Source organism: Lolium perenne, chromosome 4 (genome assembly GCF_019359855.2).
Source record: "Lolium perenne isolate Kyuss_39 chromosome 4, Kyuss_2.0, whole genome shotgun sequence".
Taxonomy (NCBI): domain Eukaryota; kingdom Viridiplantae; phylum Streptophyta; class Magnoliopsida; order Poales; family Poaceae; genus Lolium; species Lolium perenne.
In genome coordinates this window covers 343,623,038-343,646,398 of record NC_067247.2, presented here as the reverse complement: position 1 = coordinate 343,646,398, position 23,361 = coordinate 343,623,038, and positions in this window count along the sequence as shown.

Genomic DNA, 23,361 nt, shown 5'->3' with positions numbered 1-23,361 from the left:
CTGGCCGCGCCGGCCTGTGGGGTGCCACCCTGGGGTGCCCCACTGGTCATCCCCAGGTGCTCCCAGGTGCATTTTTGAAAAATAGGACCAACGGTAAAAATTTTGTGAATTTTTGAAAACTTTGAAAAATGCACATTTCTGGGCATTAAGTTTATTATTACTGGACAGGAAATTTTTTGAAATCTCTAATTAACTAAGGAACTTTGCAAATCAAAAGTGCTACAGCAAGTAAGACAAGTGGAAGAAGAAAGAGATGTTGTTTACCTCCTCTATGCATATAAAAAGTATTTGTTAACAAGGTTGATCAAGTCATGCCACCAAATAAATTTTACATAGCATAAGAAGAAATAAACCTCAAATCAATCATGTTACCTTGAATTGTATTGATATGAATCCAATCATAAGACTTTGATAACCTTCTTTAGGCTCATATATAGGACAATCAATAGTTCCAATTTTGATAGTTCTCACATTAGAAATAGTATTGACTCCACATACTTTATCAATCCTCTTGGGGAAATAGACGGTATGCTCCTTATCATCTACATTGAAAGTAACCTTTCCTTTATTGCAATCAATAACAGCCCCTGCGGTGTTAAGAAAAGGTCTCCCAAGAATAATAGACATATTATCATCTTCAGGCATTTCCAACACAACAAAATCAGTTAATATCAAGCAGTTATTAGTAACTTGAACAGGAACATCCTCACATATACCAATAGGAATAGCAGTAGATTTATCATCCATTTGCAAAGATATATCAGTAGGTATCAACTTATCTAAATAAAGTCTCTTATAAAGAGAAAAAGGCATAACACTAACACCGGCTCCCAAGTCACATAGAGCAGTTTTAACATAATTATTCTTAATAGAACAAGGAATAGTAGGTATACCTGGGTCGCCCAACTTCTTTGGAACTTTGCCATTGAAAGAGTAATTAGCAAGCATAGTGGAAATCTCCTCATTGGGGATTTTACTTTTGTTAGTAACAATATCTTTCATATACTTTGAATAAGGAGGCAATTTAATAGCATCAGTCAAAAGGATTTGCAAGAATAAAGGTTTCATCCAATCACAAAATTTATTATAGTGTTCTTCTTCCTTTGATTTTAGTTTCTTAGCAGGAAAAGGCATTTGCTTTTGCACCCAAGGTTCTCTTTCATTACCATGTTTCTTAGCAATAAAATCTTCTTTAGTATACTTTTTATTTTTATCATGCTTTTCAGGTTAATCATCAACCTCTTCTTTATCAGAAGCATCATTCTTATCATTATCATTATCATTATCATTATTATGTTCATTACCACTTTCAGTTTCAGCATCGGAAATAGAAATACTATTAGGATCATTAACAGGTTCAAAAGATTCTACAACATTTTTATGTTTCTTCTTCTTTTTCTTCTTAGAAGGAGCACTAGGTTCAATGCGTTGAGAATCTTGTTCAATTCTTTTGGGATGCCCTTTAGGATATAGAGGGTCCTGGGTAGAGACACCACCTCTAGTTGTTACTTCATAAGCATGTTTCTCTTTAGAATTATTTTTTAACAAGTCACTTTGAACTTTAGTGAGTTGATCAATTTGAGTTTGAACCATTTGAAAATGTTTAACAAGCATCTTAACATCATTGGAGGTTCTCTCCACAATATCATGCAAATTGCTAATAGCTTGAGAATTTTCCATTAGATGATTCTCTACTCTCATATTAAAATTTTCTTGCTTAACAATATAATTATCAAACTCATCTAAGCATTGCGCAGGAGGTTTCGAATACGGAATATCTTCCCTAGTAAAGCGTTGAAGGGAGTTTACCTCAATCATGGATGAAGGGGGAATTATCTCACATATATCTTCTATGGGAGGTAGATTCTTCACATCTTCGGATTTAATACCTTTCTCCTTGAGAGACTTCTTAGCTTCCCTCATATCTTCATCATTCAATTCAATTAAACCCCTCTTCTTCAATATTGGCGTTGGAGTTGGTTCAGGTGTATTCCAATCATCATGATTCCGGCTTATTTTAGCCAATAATTCTTCAGCTTCGTCTGGAGTTCTTTTCCTGAAAACACAACCAGCACAACTATCCAAATATGCTCTAGACTCAATGGTTAGTCCACTATAAAATATATCAAGTAGATCATTCTTTTCTAAATCATGTCCAGGTCGAGCTCTGATAAGAGAGCAAAATCTTGCCCAAGCCTCAGGCAATTTCTCTTCGTCTCCCTGGTCAAATCTATAAATTTTCTGTAAAGCAATATGTTGAGCACTAGCAGGAAAGTACTTTCGAAAGAAAACATCACGCAGCTCAGTTGGACTTTTAATAGAACCAGGAGACAAATTATTATACCAAGTTTTAGCATCATCCTTTAATGAGAAAGGAAAAATTTTAGCGACAAAGTAAGTACGCATCTTGACATCATCAGAAAACAAGCTACTCATAGAAGAAAGTTCAATCATGTGTTCTACAACACTTTCTTTTTCAGTACCACAAAAGGGTGTTTTCTCTACAATAGCTATATGAGATAGATCAAGAGAAAAATCATAATCTTTATCCTTAATGCATATAGGAGATGTGGCAAATTCAGGATCAGGAGATAGCTTATGTCTAACAGTATATTGTGTGAGAAACTTTTTAATTTTTCTTGCATCAGCAGTAGCATTGCATCTATTAATAAAATCATCATTAAGCTCCACATAATCTTCATCAGGATCATCACTAGAATAATCAAGTTCAGGTGAATTAACAGGTGTAGTAGCATTTTCATTAGGATTTTCAACATTTTCAATTTGTCTAGACCTAGCAATTGTAGCATCTAGAAAGGATCCCAATGAACCACTATCATCAAGCACAGCAGAAACATTATCAATATTATGAGAATTTTCAGATTCAGCAGAAGTACCAGCAAGTGAAGCTTGCGGTGGTGAAACAAGTTGACTTATCACAGATGGTGAATCAAGTGTAGCAGAGGTACTCAGAGTTGTACCTTTTCTTGTAGTGGATGGTAATATGGTGACTTTAGGATCGCGAGTTTTACCCATGATGGAGAATTTGCAGAGAACAATATCAATCCAAGTGAACTTCCAAATAAAGCTATGCTCCCCGGCAGCGGCGCCAGAAAACAGTCTTGATAACTGATACGCGTATAGCACGCGTCCGTTGGGAACCCCAAGAGGAAGGTGTGATGTGTACAGCGGCAAGTTTTCCCTCAGTATGAAACCAAGGTTTATCGAACCAGTAGGAGCCAAGAAGCACGTTGAAGGTTGATGGCGGCGAGATGTAGTGCGGCGCAACACCAGGGATTCCGGCGCCAACGTGGAACCTGCACAACACAACCAAAGTACTTTGCCCCAACGAAACAGTGAGGTTGTCAATCTCACCGGCTTGCTGTAACAAAGGTTTAGATGTATAGTGTGGATGATGATTGTTTGCAGAGAATAGTAGAACAAGTATTGCAGTAGATTGTATTTCAGATGTAAAGAATTGGACCGGGGTCCACAGTTCACTAGTGGTGTCTCTCCCATAAGATAAATAGCATGTTGGGTGAACAAATTACAGTTGGGCAATTGACAAATAGAGAGGGAATGACCATGCACATACATATTATGATGAGTATAGTGAGATTTAATTGGGCATTACGACAAAGTACATAGACCGCTATCCAGCATGCATCTATGCCTAAAAAGTCCACCTTCAGGTTATCATCCGAACCCCTTCCAGTATTAAGTTGCTAACAACTGACAATTGCATTAAGTATTGCGCGTAATGTAATCAATAACTACATCCTCGGACATAGCATCAATGTTTTATCCCTAGTGGCAACAGCACATCCATAACCTTAGAGGTTTCTCTCACTCCCCCAGATTCACGGAGACATGAACCCACTATCGAGCATAAATACTCCCTCTTGGAGTTACTAGCATCAACTTGGCCAGAGCCTCTACTAATAACGGAGAGCATGCAAGATCATAAACAACACATAGATATAAATTGATAATCAACATAACATGGTATTCTCTATTCATCGGATCCCAACAAACACAACATATAGCATTACAGATAGATGATCTTGATCATGTTCGGCAGCTCACAAGATCCGACAATTAAGCACAATGAGGAGAAGACAACCATCTAGCTACTGCTATGGACCCATAGTCCAGGGGTAGACTACTCACTCATCACTCCGGAGGCGACCATGGCGGCGTAGAGTCCTCCGGGAGATGAATCCCCTCTCCGGCAGGGTGCCGGAGGCGATCTCCTGAATCCCCCGAGATGGGATTGGCGGCGGCGGCGTCTCTGGAAGGTTTTCCGTATCGTGGCTCTCGGTACTGGGGGTTTCGCGACGAAGGCTATTTGTAGGCGGAAGGGCAGGTCAAGGGGCATCACGAGGGGCCCAGAAGACAGGTCGGCACGGCCAGGGCTTGGGCCGCGCCGCCCTACCTCCTGGCCACCTCGTGGCCCCACTTCGTTGACTCTCCGGTCTTCTGGAAGCTTCGTGTGAAAATAGGCCCCTGGGCGTTGATTTCGTCCAATTCCGAGAATATTTCCTTACTAGGATTTCTGAAACCAAAAACAGCAGAAAACAGCAACTGGCTCTTCGGCATCTCGTCAATAGGTTAGTTCCAGAAAATGCATAAATATGACATAAAGTATGAATAAAACATGTAGATATCATCAATAATGTGGCATGGAACATAAGAAATTATCGATACGTCGGAGACGTATCAGCATCCCAAGCTTAGTTTCTGCTCGTCCCGAGCAGGTAAATGATAACAAAGATAATTTCTGGAGTGACATGCCATCATAACCTTGATCATACTATTGTAAGCATATGTAATTAATGCAGCGATCAAAACAATGTAAATGACATGAGTAAACAACTGGATCATATAGCAAAGACTTTTCATGAATAGTACTTCAAGACAAGCATCAATAAGTCTTGCATAAGAGTTAACTCATAAAGCAATAATTCAAAGTAAAGACATTGAAGCAACACAAAGGAAGATGAAGTTTCAGCGGTTGCTTTCAACTTATAACATGTATATCTCATGGATATTGTCAATGTAAAGTAATATAACAAGTGCAATATGCAAGTATGTAGGAATCAATGCACAGTTCACACAAGTGTTTGCTTCTTGAGGTGGAGAGAAATAGGTGAACTGACTCAACAATAAAAGTAAAAGAAAGGTCCTTCAAAGAGGAAAGCATCGATTGCTATATTTGTGCTAGAGCTTTGATTTTGAAAACAAGAAACAATTTTGTCAACGGTAGTAATAAAGCATATGTGTTATGTAAATTATATCTTACAAGTTGCAAACCTCATGCATAGTATACTAATAGTGCCCGCACCTTGTCCTAATTAGCTCGGATTACCGGGATTATCGCAATGCACATGTTTTAACCAAGTGTCGCAAAGGGGTACCTCTATGCCGCCTGTACAAAGGTCTAAGCAGAAAGCTCGCATCGGATTTCTCGCTATTGATTATTCTCAACTTAGACATCCATGCCGGGACAACATAGACAACAGATAATGGACTCCTCTTTAATGCATAAGCATGTAGCAACAATTAATTTTCTCATATGAGATTGAGGATATTTGTCCAAAACTGAAACTTCCACCATGGATCATGGCTTTAGTTAGCGGCCCAATGTTCTTCTCTAACAATATGCATGCTCTAACCATTAGGTGGTAAATCTCCCTTACTTCAGACAAGACGAACATGCATAGCAACTCACATGATATTCAACAAAGAGTAGTTGATGGTGTCCCCAGGAACATGGTTATCGCACAACAAGCAACTTAATAAGAGATAAAGTGCATAATTACATATTCAATACCACAATAGTTTTTAGGCTATTTGTCCCATGAGCTATATATTGTAAAGGTGGAGGATAGAAATTTAAAGGTAGCACTCAAGCAATTTACTTTGGAATGGCGGAGAAATACCATGTAGTAGGTAGGTATGGTGGACACAAATGGCATAGTGGTTGGCTCAAGGATTTGGATGCATGAGAAGTATTCCCTCTCGATACAAGGTTTAGGCTAGCAAGGCTATTTGAAACAAACACAAGGATGAACCGGTGCAGCAAAACTCACATAAAAGACATATTGTAAACATTATAAGACTCTACACCGTCTTCCTTGTTGTTCAAACTCAATACTACAAATTATCTAGACTTTTAGAGAGACCAAATATGCAAACCAAATTTTTTAGCAAGCTCTATGTATTTATTCATTAATAGGTGCAAAGTATATGATGCAAGAGCTTAAACATGAGCACAACAATTGCCAAGTATCACATTATCCAAGACATTATAGCAATTACTACATGTATCATTTTCCAATTCCAACCATATAACAATTTAACGAAGAAGAAACTTCGCCATGAATATTATGAGTAAAGCCTAAGGACATATTTATCCATATGCAACAGCGGAGCGTGTCTCTCTCCCACACAATGAATGCTAGGATCCATTTTATTCAAGCAAAACAAAAACAAACCGACGCTCCAAGCAAAGCACATAAGATGTGACGGAATAAAAATATAGTTTCAGGGGAGGAACCTGATAATGTTGTCGATGAAGAAGGGGATGCCTTGGGCATCCCCAAGCTTAGACGCTTGAGTCTTCTTGATATATGCAGGGGTGAACCACCGGGGCATCCCCAAGCTTAGAGCTTTCACTCTCCTTGATCATGTTGTATCATCTCCCTCTCTTGATCCTTGAAAACTTCCTCCACACCAAACTCGAAACAACTCATTAGAGGGTTAGTGCACAATCAAAATATACATGTTCAGAGGTGACATAATCATTCTTAACACTTCTGGACATTGCACAAAGCTACTGAAAGTCAATGGAATCGAAATATCCATAGAACATAGCAAAATAGGCAATGCGAAATAAAAGGCAGAATCTGTCAAAACAGAACAGTTCGTAAAGACGAATTTTATTGAGGCACCAGGATTGCTCAAATGAAAATGCTCAAACTGAATGAAAGTTGCGTACATATCTGAGGATCACTCACGTAAATTGGCATAATTTTCTGAGTTACCTACAGAGAATTTTTCCTAGATTCGTGACAGCAAAGAAATCTGTTTCTGCGCAGTAATCCAAATCTAGTATGAACCTTACTATCAACGACTTTACTTGGCACAACAAAACACAAAACTAAGATAAGGATAGGTTGCTACAGTAGTAAACAACTTCCAAGACTCAAAATAAAAATAAAATACTGTAGTAAAAACATGGGTTGTCTCCCATAAGCGCTTTTCTTTAACTCCTTTCAGCTAGGCGCAGAAAGTGTGTATCAAGTATTATCAAGAGACGAAGTGTCAACATCATAATTTGTTCTAATAATAGAATCAAAAGGTAACTTCATTCTATTTCTAGGGAAGTGTTCCATACCTTTCTTGAGAGGAAATTGATATTTAATATTACCTTCCTTCATATCAATGATAGCACCAACAGTTCGAAGAAAAGGTCTTCCCAATATAATGGGGCAAGATGGATTGCATTCAATATCCAGGACAACAAAATCAACGGGGACAAGATTATTGTTAACGGTAATGCAAACATTATCAACTTTCCCCAAAGGTTTCTTTGTAGAATGATCAGCAAGATTAACATCCAAATAACAATTTTTCAGCGGTGGCAAGTCAAGCATATTATAAATTTTCTTAGGCATAACAGAAATACTTGCACCAAGATCACATAAAGCATTACAATCAAAATCATTGACCTTCATCTTAATGATGGGCTCCCAACCATCCTCTAGCTTTCTAGGAACAGAAGCTTCGCGTTCTAATTTCTCTTCTCTAGCTTTTATGAGAGCATTTGTAATATGTTTCGTGAAAGCCAAATTTATAGCACTAGCATTAGGACTCTTAGCAAGTTTTTGTAAGAACTTTATAACTTCAGAGATGTGGCAATCATCAAAATTCAAACCATTATAATCTAAAGCAATGGGATCATCATCCCCAATGTTGGAAAAAATTTCAGCAGTTTTATCACAGGCAGTTTTAGCAGTTTCGGGCAGTTTTTCGCGCTTTGCATTAGAAGTGGAAACATTGCTAACACCAATTCTTTTATTATTAATAGTAGGAGGTGCAGCAACTTGTGGAGCATTAGCATTACTAGTGGTGGTAATAGTCCAAACTTTAGCTATATTATCTTCCTTTTCATTTTCTTCTCTTTCCCACCTAGCACGCAATTCGGCCATCAATCTTATATTCTCATTAATTCTAACTTGGATGGCATTTGCTGTAGTAAATTTTTTATTATTATGATTCTCATGAGGCATAACTTTCGATTTCAAAAGATCAACATCAGCAGCAAGACTATCGACTTTAGAAGCAAGTATATCAATTTTCCCAAGCTTTTCTTCAACAGATTTGTTAAAAGCAGTTTGTGTACTAATAAATTCTTTAAGCATGGCTTCAAGTCCAGGGGGTGTGTTCCTATTATTGTTGTAAGAATTCCCATAAGAATTACCATAGCCGTTGCCATTATTATAAGGATATGGCCTATAGTTGTTACTAGAATTGTTCCGGTAAGCATTGTTGTTGAAATTATTATTTTTAATGTAGTTTACATCAACATGTTCTTCTTGAGCAACCAATGAAGCTAACGGAACATTATTAGGATCAACATTAGTCCTATCATTCACAAGCATAGACATAATAGCATCAATCTTATCACTCAAGGAAGAGGTTTCTTCGACAGAATTTACCTTCTTACCTTGTGGAGCTCTTTCCGTGTGCCATTCAGAGTAATTAATCATCATATTATCAAGAAACTTTGTTGCTTCGCCAAGAGTGATGGACATAAAGGTACCTCCAGCAGCTGAATCTAATAGGTTCCGCGAAGAAAAATTCAGTCATGCATAAAAGGTTTGGATGATCATCCAAGTAGTCAGTCCATGGGTTGGGCAATTTTTAACCAAAGATTTCATTCTTTCCCATGATTGTGCAACATGCTCATTATCCAATTGTTTAAAATTCATTATGCTACTTCTCAAAGATATAATTTTAGCAGGGGGATAATATCTACCAATAAAAGCATCCTTGCATTTAGTCCATGAATCAATACTATTCTTAGGCAGAGATAGCAACCAATCTTTAGCTCTTCCTCTTAATGAGAAAGGGAACAATTTTAATTTTATAATGTCACCATCTACATCTTTATACTTTTGCATTTCACATAGTTCAACAAAATTATTAAGATGGACAGTAGCATCATCAGAACTAACACCAGAAAATTGCTCTCGCATAACAAGATTCAGTAAAGCAGGTTTAATTTCAAAGAATTATGCTGTAGTAGCAGGTGGAGCAATAGGTGTGCATAAGAAATCATTATTATTTGTGGTTGTGAAGTCACACAACTTAGTATTTTCAGGAGTACCCATTTTAGCAATAGTAAATAAAGCAAACTAGATAAAGTAAATGCAAGTAACTAATTTATTTGTGTTTTTAATATAGCAAACAAGATAGCAAATAAAGTAAAACTAGCAACTAATTTTTTTGTATTTTGATTTAGTGCAGCAAACAAAGTAGTAAATAAAACAAGACAAAAACAAAGTAAAGAGATTGCGATGTGGAGACTCCCCTTGCAGCGTGTCTTGATCTCCCCGGCAACGGCGCCAGAAAAAGAGCTTGATACGCGTACATCACGCGTCCGTTGGGAACCCCAAGAGGAAGGTGTGATGCGTACAGCGGCAATTTTTCCCTCAGTATGAACCAAGGTTTATCGAACCAGTAGGAGCCAAGAAGCACGTTGAAGGTTGATGGCGGTGAGATGTAGTGCGGCGCAACACCAGGGATTCTGGCGCCAACGTGGAACCTGCACAACACAACCAAAGTACTTTGCCCCAACGAAACAGTGAGGTTGTCAATCTCACCGGCTTGCTGTAACAAAGGATTAGATGTATAGTGTGGATGATGATTGTTTGCAGAGAACAGTAGAACAAGTATTGCAGTAGATTGTATTTCAGATGTAAAGAATTGGACCGGGGTCCACAGTTCACTAGTGGTGTCTCTCCCATAAGATAAATAGCATGTTGGGTGAACAAATTACAGTTGGGCAATTGACAAATAGAGAGGGCATGACCATGCACATACATATTATGATGAGTATAGTGAGATTTAATTGGGCATTACGACAAAGTACATAGACCGCTATCCAGCATGCATCTATGCCTAAAAAGTCCACCTTCAGGTTATCATCCGAACCCCTTCCAGTATTAAGTTGCTAACAACTGACAATTGCATTAAGTATTGCGCGTAATGTAATCAATAACTACATCCTCGGACATAGCATCAATGTTTTATCCCTAGTGGCAACAGCACATCCATAACCTTAGAGGTTTCTCTCACTCCCCCAGATTCACGGAGACATGAACCCACTATCGAGCATAAATACTCCCTCTTGGAGTTACTAGCATCAACTTGGCCAGAGCCTCTACTAATAACGGAGAGCATGCAAGATCATAAACAACACATAGATATAAATTGATAACCAACATAACATGGTATTCTCTATTCATCGGATCCCAACAAACACAACATATAGCATTACAGATAGATGATCTTGATCATGTTCGGCAGCTCACAAGATCCGACAATTAAGCACAATGAGGAGAAGACAACCATCTAGCTACTGCTATGGACCCATAGTCCAGGGGTAGACTACTCACTCATCACTCCGGAGGCGACCATGGCGGCGTAGAGTGCTCCGGGAGATGAATCCCCTCTCCGGTAGGGTGCCGGAGGCGATCTCCTGAATCCCCCGAGATGGGATTGGCGGCGGCGGCGTCTCTGGAAGGTTTTCCGTATCGTGGCTCTCGGTACTGGGGGTTTCGCGACGAAGGCTATTTGTAGGCGGAAGGGCAGGTCAAGGGGCGTCACGAGGGGCCCAGGAGACAGGTCGGCGCGGCCAGGGCTTGGGCCGCGCCGCCCTACCTCCTGGCCACCTCGTGGCCCCACTTCGTTGACTCTCCGGTCTTCTGGAAGCTTCGTGTGAAAATAGGCCCCTGGGCGTTGATTTCGTCCAATTTCGAGAATATTTCTTTACTAGGATTTCTGAAACCAAAAACAGCATAAAACAGCAACTGGCTCTTCAGCATCTCGTCAATAGGTTAGTTCCAGAAAATGCATAAATATGACATAAAATATGAATAAAACATGTAGATATCATCAATAATGTGGCATGGAACATAAGAAATTATCGATACGTCGGAGACGTATCAATAACCCACAAGTATAGGGGATCGCAGCAGTCTTCGCGGGAAGTAAATCCCAATTTATTGATTCGACACAAGGGGAGACAAAGAATACTTGAAAGCCTTAACAGCGGAGTTGTCAATTCAGCTGCACCTGGAAACAGACTTGCTCGCAAGAGTTTATCAGTAGTAACAGTTTTATAGCAGTAGCAGTAGTGAAATAACATCAGCAGAGTAACAGAGACAGCAGTAGTGATTATAGTAAACAGCAGGATTAAAATACTGTAGGCACGGGGACGGATAACGGGCGTTGCATGGATGAGAGAAACTCATGTAACAATCATAGCAGGGCATTTGCAGATAATAATAAAACGGTGTCCAAGTACAAAGCAATCAATAGGCATGTGTTCCATATATAGTCGTACGTGCTCGCAATGAGAAACTTGCACAACATCTTTTGTCCTACCAGCCGGTGGCAGCCAAGCCTCTAGGGAATCTACTGGATATTAAGGTACTCCTTTTAATAGAGTACTGGAGCAAAGCATTAACACTCTGTAAACACATGTGATCCTCACATCACTACCATCCCCTCCGGTTGTCCCGATTTCTGTCACTTCGGGGCCATTGGTTCCGGACAGCGACATGTGTATACAACTTGCAGGTAAGATCATAAACAATGAATATCATGATGAAACAGTAACATGTTCAGATCTGAGATCATGGCACTCGGGCCCTAGTGACAAGCATTAAGCATAACAAGTTGCAACAATATCATCAAAGTACCAATTACGGACACTAGGCACTATACCCTAACAATCTTATGCTATTACATGACCAATCTCATCCAATCCCTACCATCCCCTTCAGCCTACAGCGGGGGAATTACTCACACATGGATGGGGGAAACATGGCTGGTTGATGAAGAGGCGTCGGTGGTGATGATGGCGATGATCTCCTCCAATTCCCCGTCCCGGCGGAGTGCCAGAACGGAGACTTCTGGCTCCCGAGACGGAGTTTCGCGATGTGGCGGCGTTCTGGAGAGTTTCTGGCGACTTCGACTTCTCCCCGTGCGTTTTTAGGTCGAAGACAATAAGTAGTCCGAAGGAGGGCGTCGGGGGCCGACCGAGGCCGCCACACACTAGGGCCGCGCGGGCCCCTCCTGGGCCGCGCCGGCCTAGTGTGTGGGGCCCTCGGGCCCCCACCTGGCTTGCCCTTCTGGCTCCGCCAATGTTCTGGGAAAATAGGACCTTCTGCATAAATTCCGAGGATTTTCCTGAAAGTTGGATTTCTGCACAAAAACGAGACACCAGAACAGTTCTGCTGAAAACAGCGTTAGTCCGTGTTAGTCGCATCCAAAATACACAAATTAGAGGCAAAACAATAGCAAAAGTGTTCGGGAAAATAGATACGTTTTGGACGTATCAGCCCGCCGGACGCGCGCAGTACACGGGAGAGAGAGGGTCCGGCGCGCCACAATCTCTATTTTTAAACTTAATTAACTTAACAAAAAAACTTATAACAAAAATCTTAATTAACATAACAAAAAAACTTATAACAAAATGAATTTTTTTTTGTTTTTAACTTAACACAACACAACAAATCGGAGAAAGCAACCCCGCGCGTATACGGAGGGGGGCGCGGCGAGGGGGTCGGGCGGCGAGGTGCGCCGCCCCCCTTGCCCCCCTCCGTATACGCGCGGGGTTTTTTTTGTTGTTTTTTGGCGACAAAGAGAGAGAGAAACGTGCGCACACCGATACCGCGCGTATACGGAGGGGGTGGCGAGGGGCGGCGCACAACTTTGTGCGCCGCCCCCTCCGTATATGCGTGGGGTAGTCGGTGTTTCTCTCTGATCTCCTCTCTCTTGCCTTTTCGCCACCGCCCCTTTCGCCACCGCCACCGTCCTTTCGCCACCGCAGTCCCCCTTTCGCCACTGCCGCCCCCTTTCGCCACCGCCCCCGCCCTTTCGCCACCGCCACCCCTCTTCTTCACTTAATTAATTAGTTTTTACTACATGTTTTCAGGACTGACATATGGCGGACGATAGAGCTGACCCGATTTTGGCCAACTATGATCCGGACGCTGAAGAACATATAATGGGCCTCATAAACGGCGATATTCTTTATGTGCCGACCGAACAAGAAGAAGAGGATATCTCTTCTTATCTGAACCTTGACGGTCAAGATGAAGGCCGTCAGCAAGATGATAACGAAGAAACGTCGATAAACGACGATCTTCAATTGGAAGTAGCAACCACCTCCGGCGCCGAGGTATATATATACATTGAGCCTCTGGTGATACAAACTTACTGATTTGAATAAATATGTGTGTACTAACGTGCGCGACTCTCTCTCTCTTATTTTAGCCCTCGGCCGGATCATCGAAACAATCGGGTACGTCGTCAAAGCGTGGCGCAACCAAGACGCTGAAACAAGGAGAAACTTATACCATCGAGGTTGTCAGTGCAACCGGCAAGCCGCTGGAGCCCCACAAGAACGCCACCAAGTTTATCAACCAATGCGGAGCCGTTGTTAGAGACAACGTCTCGATCACCGTCCATGAGTGGAATGAGCCAAAGAAGGCACGTCTTGGTTTCACTTTTGTCGATAAGAGAACAAAAAAAGATTGCTTGAAAAAGCTTATGCAACATTTCATTCTACCTCTGGAATACAACAAATTCGATGAGGAGGGTAACAAGATTGAGGAAAACAAGGAGAGGAGGAGGCTAGTCAAACAGTTCGCTCTTCATAAGATGGCCGACGCATTCCGGAAATTCAAGCAAAATCTAGCCCGTGACTATGTCAACGAGAACAAGACTCTGGATTTCAAAGGACAATATGAGAAACTGAATCATGATTGGCCAGAATTTGTGAAGCAAAAGAAATCGGAGCAGTTCATTCAAATATCGAAAAAAATAAGGAAAATGCGGCTAAGAAGAAGTACAATCATATTATGGGGCCAGGAGGGTATCGCCTTTGGGAGCCTAGGTGGGAGAAGATGGAGAACGAGCTGAGGGCGCGAGGAATCCGTCCAGGTACGGAGGGATGGGACCCAAGGGCCAAAAGCTGGTGGTACGGGCATGGGGGAACGCTACACCCGGAGACAGGGGAGTGTGTTTACCGGGGCAAAATGTTTAAACCCACCCAAGCCCTTATTAACGCAATGAGGGATGCTCAAGAGGGGAAGATCAATTTCAACAGAGAGAACGACGCACTGACAAAAGCCCTCGGGAATCCTGAACACGGAGGACGTGTACGAGGCATGGGGAACATTCCGTGGAAAATAGGGTTCTCCCAGAACGATGACCCGTACGGTTACAGAAGCCGTAAGAGAAAGATGGATCGGGATGCAGATGTTGTGGCGCTGTTGGCATCGGAAATGGATGAGATGAAGAAAACCGTGAATGTACTAGTACAAGAAAGAGATGCAGCTCGGACGCAGCATGAAGATCATCCAGCGGATCTCGGAAGCCAGCAACGGAGAAGCAGCGTGGCTTCCACGGAGGCCCCACCGGCTGGTGCACATGCACCGACGATCGAAATTACTGCACCGGAGCCTCCGGCGATCAAAATTACTGCACCGGAGCCTCCTCGCTACCCCGTGGACGATGTAAAGGAGATGAAAGAATGTCATCTGTATTATCCAATCGGGAACATGTCCATGAAGGTAGCCATCGGCAGTGCTTTACCATGTGAACCTGGAGCACTCCACCACAACAAGCCCATTCAAGATGGCTATGCTCGTGTCACGGTGGAGGACATAGTACAAGGGTTTGAGGACCTGGAGATTGACATTGCTACACCTGAAGGGGAGAGAAGACTTGGAGATGTCAAGCGCCATTTCATTCTATGGCAAAAGAAGTTTATCAAGTTTCCAGGCGAGGCGCCAAGGCCAACAAGTCCACCCCCCTAGGGTGGTGGTGGTGGTGGTGGTGCTTCACCTACACCTCCTTCACGTCAGCCGACGCCGCCCCCCAATTCACCTCCGCCGGGGAAGAAGCCGCCGCCCCCCAGTCCGCCCCGGGTGGGTAAGCAGACGCCGCCCCCCAATCCACCTCCGACGAAGAAGCAGAAGCAGTCCTGGAGTATTAACCCGGACCCTTATGTACCTAAGACCACAAAGGTACCGGAGCCATCACTGAAGCCTCTCCCCACGAGGCCTTGGGAATGTAGTGCCAAGGAAGTCAACGCGGCCGCGACTGCTGATTATGAGAAATGGAAGGCGGACTGCAAGAAGAAAAGAGAGCCCGAGCCCAAGCCAGTATTTTCTGATGAGCAAAAGAAGTGGGCTAAGTCATTTTTGAGCACACCGTCCCAAGCCGCGAAGAATCTGCCTGACGACTATGCACGTGAACTTCGTAGGCAGGCACTCATGTTGAAGGAGAAGAAAGAGCGGGCGGAGAAGCAGGAGAAGAAAGCCTTGGAGGAGGCCGAGAAAGAATTAGAAAGTAAAAAAAGCGGGAAACGAGTTGCCCAGCTCGGGGAACAAAGTAAACAATCGATTGCCCCGCTCATAGTGAAAGCCGCCGGTCCGGATGCCCCCGATATCATAGAAGCTGCGGAAGTATAGGGATTGACTGTAACGAGTGCCAGAGAACAAGCGGCCAACTTAGGTATGACTCTTCGTGAACTGTTAGGCCTTGATGAGGCGCCAGTGAAGGAGGTAGTAATTACATATGTGCCGAATGGGCCTCTCGTCGAGCCTGCGCAGGAAGAGGATCTACCTCCACAAATGACAAGTTTGCTGAAATGGTACAAGGGTTACATAAAAAATAAAAACGCCAAAGAATATATTTATGCGGAAGTTAGATATGAGCATCACTTCAAACATTAGTATGTACAAATTCATCTGAGTGAATTGTTCCAGCTTTTCAATCTGCGCGAGCTCGACAAATCTATCATCAGTTGCTACGTTCTGTAAGTGATTTATTTCTACCCCATCTCGTTCATATTGCCTGCACTATATATATGTCCTAACTATATTGTTGTGTACGCTATTATATATGCAGAATGAAGATTAAGGAATGCAGAGTAAGGAACATCCTTGATGTTGGGTTCATTGACCCACACATTGTTAATGGATATGTGTTAGAGCATCACCCCGCCGACGTGGAGGAAGACCTGTGGCAGTTTCTTACAAAGCAGAAACTCAAAAGTGATATTCTATTTCCTTACCATTTTGGGTGAGTGTTTCTGTCTTGAGCACATTCTCTTTTGTTTACTCCATGCATGGTATGTGGCCGGCTGATCGATGAGTTATGCATGACTGTGCATGTATCGTGTCCGCAGGTTCCACTGGATTCTGCTAGTAATTAAATTTGACACCTCCACATGTCTCGTCCATGACTCTCTGACTCTGGATTCAAAGCTTTGGGGAGACATGAGAAGAATGCTGCAGAAGTAATTATTTTCATTCATTTGCGCTCTATATCGATCGGCCTATTTCGTTCATTTCCTAATATCAAGTAACTAATAACTCTCTTGTTCATTTAATTTTCTTTGCCTCGTAGGGTTTGGAGACGGTTCTCAGATGAAAGGGTCGGTGATTTAAAAAAAGAGCTACATTTCATGCGGTAAATGGCTAAGAATGGTGGCGATATTCAGCCAGCGGGGACCAATCTATGTGGATACTATATCTGTGAGATGATCCGGAGATACACCTCTGAGTAGGTTCCGAGTGATAACAATGAGAAGAGGAATAACCTCCGGAAGATGCTTAGTCCAGAAGCTCGCTTCCAACCACTTCAAGAGGAACTAGCTGGATGGTTCACGAGGGAAGTCCTCCATCCTAAAGGAGAACACTATTACGAGGACGTAGAACTTCATATGCATTAAATTATGTATGGAAACTTGTTCAAAATTGTATATGGTCATCCGATGATATTGAATATATATTGTATATTCCTCTTGAATTCTTTTCGGTTCTAATTTCAAATTTGTTTGAAATTGTACATTCATATGCATGTATGTAGTACCGTAGAATATGTGAAACTCCTTCAAAATTAAAATAAAGCACAAAAGAAATAAAACAATACAAATTAAAAAGAAAACAGGTTTAGGGGGGGCTAAAACCCTAAACCTGCGGCGGCCTTTAGTCGCGGTTGGCCAGAAGAACCGCGACTAAAGGTCCTCCGCCCCGACGGTCGCCTGGCGCCCACGTGGACGGGCCTTTAGTCGCGGTTCATAAGCAACCGCGACTAAAGGGGGGGGGGGCTTTAGTCGCGCTTATTTGGTCGCGGTTGCGCAACCGCGACTAATGGCAGTTGCGAACCGCGACCAAATGCCCCTTTTCCACCAGTGGCAGTTGGGAATAGGAATGCTTATTTCATTTATTATATGCCTGCAGTTGGGAATAAGAACTTTTGTGATTAGTAATTTTTGCCTTCTTAAGTTCTTATCTATGTGTAGTTAATGGGATCATCATTATAATGTTACCTTACAGTTTAATCAACATTTAAGCATATAAATTGGTTGTCACGGTGAGACCATATACATGGTTTGAAATGGTTGATTCTTGTTATATTGTGATCCAAATTCATATACTAAAGGGAGGCTAACTTCTGACGAGCGGAGCGAGGCCCGTCGCCGGAGGCTTGGGCCGAAGCGTAAGAAAATACTTTAAAGAATCATTATTTTAAAGAATCAATTAAGTAGTGAGTTTGAGATGAAGGATCTTGGTCCTGCTAAGAAAATACTAGGCATGGAAATTAAAAGGGACAGAAAGTATAGTTTGTTGTTTCTTAGTCAGGAAAAGTACATTGAGAAAGTTCTTCATCGTTTTAATATGCATGATGCAAAGTCAGTTACTACTCCTATTGCTTCTCATTTCAAGTTGCCAGCTTTGCAATGTCCTAGCTCTGAAGATGATATTGAGTACATGTCTCGAGTTCCCTATTCTAGTGCTGTTGGTTCCTTGATGTATGCCATGGTTTGTTCACGTCCTGATCTGTCATATGCTATGAGTTTGGTCAGTCGATACATGGCTAATCCTGGTAAAGAACATTGGAAAGCTGTTCAGTGGATTTTCAGGTACCTTCGCGGCACATCAAAAGCTTGCTTGAGGTTTGGCAGGATTGGTGAGGGGCTCGCCGGATATGTGGATTCAGATTATGCTGGCGATTTGGATAAGAGAAGGTCCCTCACAGGTTATGTGTTTACTGTTGGTGGATGTGCTGTTAGCTGGAAGGCTACTTTGCAGGATGCTGTTGCACAATCTACTACTGAGGCTGAGTACATGGCTATTGCTGAGGCAGGTAAAGAGGCTGTTTGGCTGAAAGGTTTATATGCTGAGCTTTGTGGAGATAATTCTTGCATTAAGTTGTTCAGTGACAGTCAAAGTGCTATTTATCTTACTAAAGATCAGATGTTCCATGAGAGGACAAAGAACATTGATATTAACACTACTAGGAAAAGGGCAATCAGTGGCGCACCACTTTTACCCATCAGTGGCGCACTAGTGGTGCGCCACTGTTATCACGCCACTGCTAAGTTTTAGTAGTGGCGCACTAGTGGTGCGCCACAACTACCCTAAGTAACAGTGGCGCACTGCGTGGTGCGCCATTGACAAGTCCAGTGATGCGCCACTATTACCCCAAAGGGGTGCGCCACTGTTGTTCTGCAGTAGTGCGCCACAACTCTATGGTGTCGGTGCGCTACTGCTACCTCCTGTGGTGCGCCACTGTTATGGCGTTCTGGTGCGCCATTGCTGCCTGTTCAAGTGCGCCACTGCAGTCTCTCAGACGTGCGCCATTGCTGGCAGCAGCGGTGCGCCACTGCTACTTTCGAAAGGGGATCAGAGAGTAGTGCGCCACAAGGTCCAAACAAGTGCGCCACTGCTACTTACTGGTCGTGCGCCACTGATGGTCCTCTAGTGCGCCACTGCTAGTATTTCATTTTTTTTGTTGTATTCCTGGCAGGTATTTGTACAGATTGTATATCACACTATAACAACACAAATACAGTATATATAACACATATAAGCAGCTAGCACAGTATACCAATACATAGTCCTTCACATTAGCCTCCATGATTCACAAGATTTCAAATATTAGATAAGTGTTACGGTGTTACAAGTCACAAATGAGCTAGTGGTTACACAAGGTCGATCATCTAAACTAGCATCACATAGAAGAGAGCTAGAGTCACTACTAGCACCGTCCCGATGAAAGTGGTCTTCATCCGGTTCCTCCTCCGCTCCGTCCTCTCTCCCGCCAGATAGCGTGCGTATCTGTCTTCGTCCTCCGCTCTAGTGGTGTACCCTTTGTAGCTGTTACCGCTAAAACGGTGAACCTGTCTCCGACACTCCTCCCAGTCGTTGTAGACTCCGGGAACCTTGCCCTTGTACACGACATACCACGTCATATCTGCACATATATGAACAAGCCAAAGAAACATTAGTGCACGCTCATAGATGTTTGCAACAAATAAGAGCAAACTCAAAAACGATCCAAGTAGTATGAACTAAATGGAATGCCTCATACATTGTTGGTCGAAACAAATATGAACATCCCGGGATGGCGTTAGTGAGGCCAGGTAGGATGCACAAGAGATTGATATTTGTGCCATCACACCAGGCTCACTAGCGTCACCCCGGAGTGTAGTGACCACAAAATTTAATCATCGGCCAATTCAATTAAGAAGTGCAAACTCAAATGAGAGACAAGTAGCTAGTATGAACTAAATGGAATGCCTCATACATTGTTGGTCGAAACAAATATGAACATCCCGGGATGGCGTTAGTGAGGCTAGGTAGGATGCACAAGAGATTGATATTTGTGCCATCACACCAGGCTCACTAGCGTCACCCCAGAGTGTAGTGACCACAAAATTTAATCATCGGCCAATGCAATTAAGAAGTGCAAACTCAAATAAGAGACAAGTAGCTAGTATGAACTAAATGGAATGCCTCATATTTTGTTGGTTGGAAAAAATATTAACATTTAGAGAAGGGGTAAGCGAAACCAAGTAGGATGCACAAGAGATTGATATTTGTGTCATCGCACCAGGTTCACTGGCCCCTCCTCCAAGTGTATAGGTGACCAAACATTCTAATCATCGGCATTCTGAAAAACCAAAGCAAATGGAATGACGATGGCCTCATACATTGTTGGTCCAAACAAATATGAACATCCCGGGATGGCGTAAGTGAGGCCAGGTAGGATGCACAAGAGATTGATACTTGTGCCATCGCACCAGGCTCACTTGCGTCACCCCGGGGTCCTCTGTTGACCAAACATTTCGTACACACATCATGGAAAACAGCCAATTCGTACACACATCATGGACATAACATCATCATACCTAACATCGTAGCTTCATACAATTTAAGATATAATTCAAACAACACGAAGCAACGAAGATAGAGTTGACAACACTCTAAGTTCTAACTATCGGTGTCCGAGCCGGATTCTCCGGTGTGGGGGTAGTGCACACGGCAGGCGGTGTCGTCGAACACCTTGACGATCATCTCGCCGTCCCCCTCGTACAGGAAGGTGAGCTGGCAGCCGGGCTCGAGGTGGAGGTCACGGGCGAACTTGTCCCACCCCGTGTGCAGGTACATCTTGCCCTGCCCGTCGAACAGGACCTCCACGGACCAGCGGCAGAAGTTGCAGCTAGCCTCCCGTAGCTGCAAGTGCGCCGGCTCGACGCCGTCGACGAACTCGGCGAACTTGTCCGGTAGCCTCTTGATGCCGAGTGGGTCGTCGTCGATGCGGAGGAGGAACTCGAAGCAGCGTTCCTCATGCGAAGACGAGGAGGATGCAGGTGACGGTGACCGTGGGGCCCTTGCTGCTCCACCGCGGCGGCCCCTTCCCCGGCCCCGGGGGCGCCCAGGACCGCGGCCTCGACCGCCTCGCCGGTCACCGGGACCGGCCATCCTACATGTTTACATTTTTGAACCATATTACGATCCATTCCACTAACAAAATTGGGCATGACCTATGCTAATTTATGTACATATGAGTGCCCCATTTTCGCTGAAACGGAAATGAATCAACATTTCGGCGATAATGGGCAACTCTGTCGATCCCTGCACAAGAATATGTCACCATATACACCAGCTGAGCACCATGGCACATGTACAATTGTTCCTCATATACACCAGCTGAGCACCATGGCACATGCACAAGAATATGACACCATATACACCAGCAGCATCAACAGCAAGCAGCAGCAGCTAGCAGCAGCAGCAGCAACAGCAGCTAGTAGCAGCTAGTAGCAGCAGCAGCTAGCAGCATGCATCAACAGCAAGCAGCAGCAAGCTAGCAGCAGCTAGTAGCAGCAGCAGCTAGCAGCATGCATCAACAGCTAGCAGCAGCAACTAGCTAGCAACATGCATCAACAACAAGCAGCAGCTAGCATCTAGCAGCAAGCTCACCGTGCGTCGCGTGGAGTCGCCGAGAGGTGAGCTGTTGCTCCGGGTCGAGGAAGATCAGGTCAGGTGCTCAAGTTCCAGGAAGTAGCAGCAACATACACACCTAGCAGCATTAAAATCAGCATTAAAAAGGAATCAAATAAATGGAAACTTTACATAGGAAAATGACACTACAGACTATGGCCAGAATCAGATAGCATCAAGCAATGTTCAGTATGCTAATTTTCCCTTTTTTCACACAATGTTCAGTATGCCAATGTTCAGCAAGCAACTCTCTCTCACTCTCTACATACCAAACAGAGAAGCTTTCTTTGTTCACACTTGTTACAATGCCAATTTTGAAGGTTTGCCAATGGGCTCTATAACAAAATGAATGATTTTACAATGCATTTGTTCTAAAAATAGAGGATATGTAACCTAACAGCAGCAACCTATCTAGCAGCAGCAACAACACCAAGCAGCAGCAACCTATCTAGCAGCAGCAACAACACCAAGTAACAGCGGCAACCTATCTAACATTAACAATATTTGAATGGACTTTTATTGCTTAAAGTGTACTTTACATGTAACAATGCTCTTAATAGCATGCAATTGTGAGTTACTAAGCAGCTGGCTTGCAGTTCAAGGTGTTCAAATTTCACTTGTGAGTTACTAAGCAGCAGCAGCAATTGTGAGTTACTAAACAATATGATCCAGTATCCTAGGACGTGTTTTAATCTTCAGTTAAGAATTTAATCAATTGGATAGGGAGGGACCAGAGGCTAAATGTTTAAGATTCCGTATGCTGGAACTCCCCTAATTTACATGAATAAGGCAAAAATTCTTAGATGGGCAAGCAATATGGTTGCAATGTATTGGGCCCAACTTGCATACATCACCATGATTGAAAAACATTTCGGAGAATACTTAGAACACTATTTCTGGAAAGTTAAATGGTGGTGCACCATTTAATTCCTGAAAGTTAATCCGGCTGAAAGTTTTAGTCAAATTTGTGCTCTTCTAATGTTCCTTATGGTAGTGTCTTACATTTGCCTATGTTCTCACATGGATTCTTCGTGGATCATATTGTGATGCTCCAGTTGCTCAGGTTGCATCCTCTCCTGTGTGTGAATCCATAAAATGAAAAAGGAAAAAAAAACTTAATGCAAAACTTGTCTTCGGAACGAAGACTGCCACTTCTGCCAGCATGGCTCTACAATTTAGGCCATGTTCGATGGCTATATTGTTGTTCCAATAGAAGATATCTTACTAGTGAATGCTCTAGACCATCTATTTTCTCTCTGTAGTCAAACTTTATCTTATAAATTTATTGTTCAGCAGTTTGTGCTGCAGCATTAACAATAGTTATGGGAATAAGATACATGAAAACAAGAAAGGTAATGCCAGTTGGAATAGTTGCTATGATCAGGTTCGTCCCAAAGTCCCTCTTTATCTCATGTGCATGTTCTCTATAACTAGTCTGGATGATGCAATACTATTTATTGTGTTAGGTGACTGGAACATTAAATTGGTTTACAGAATGTTTTGGTTTCTGTATACTTGAACTTATATAGCCTAACTTCTACTTACTGAAACCCAAAATATTTGTTATCTAACCAGTTCTATTCGTTTTTACATTTCATTCAACACCTACAGTCCTAATCCTAACTCCATCATTCCACTAAGCCTAACTTTTCTAGGGTTAGGGTTGGGTCATGGCAGGGAGGGGTGGCCAGGGGGAAGGGGTGAAGGAGGGAAGGGGAGGACGGGAAAGAGGGAGGCCCCGAAAAAGAAGACGGCGGGC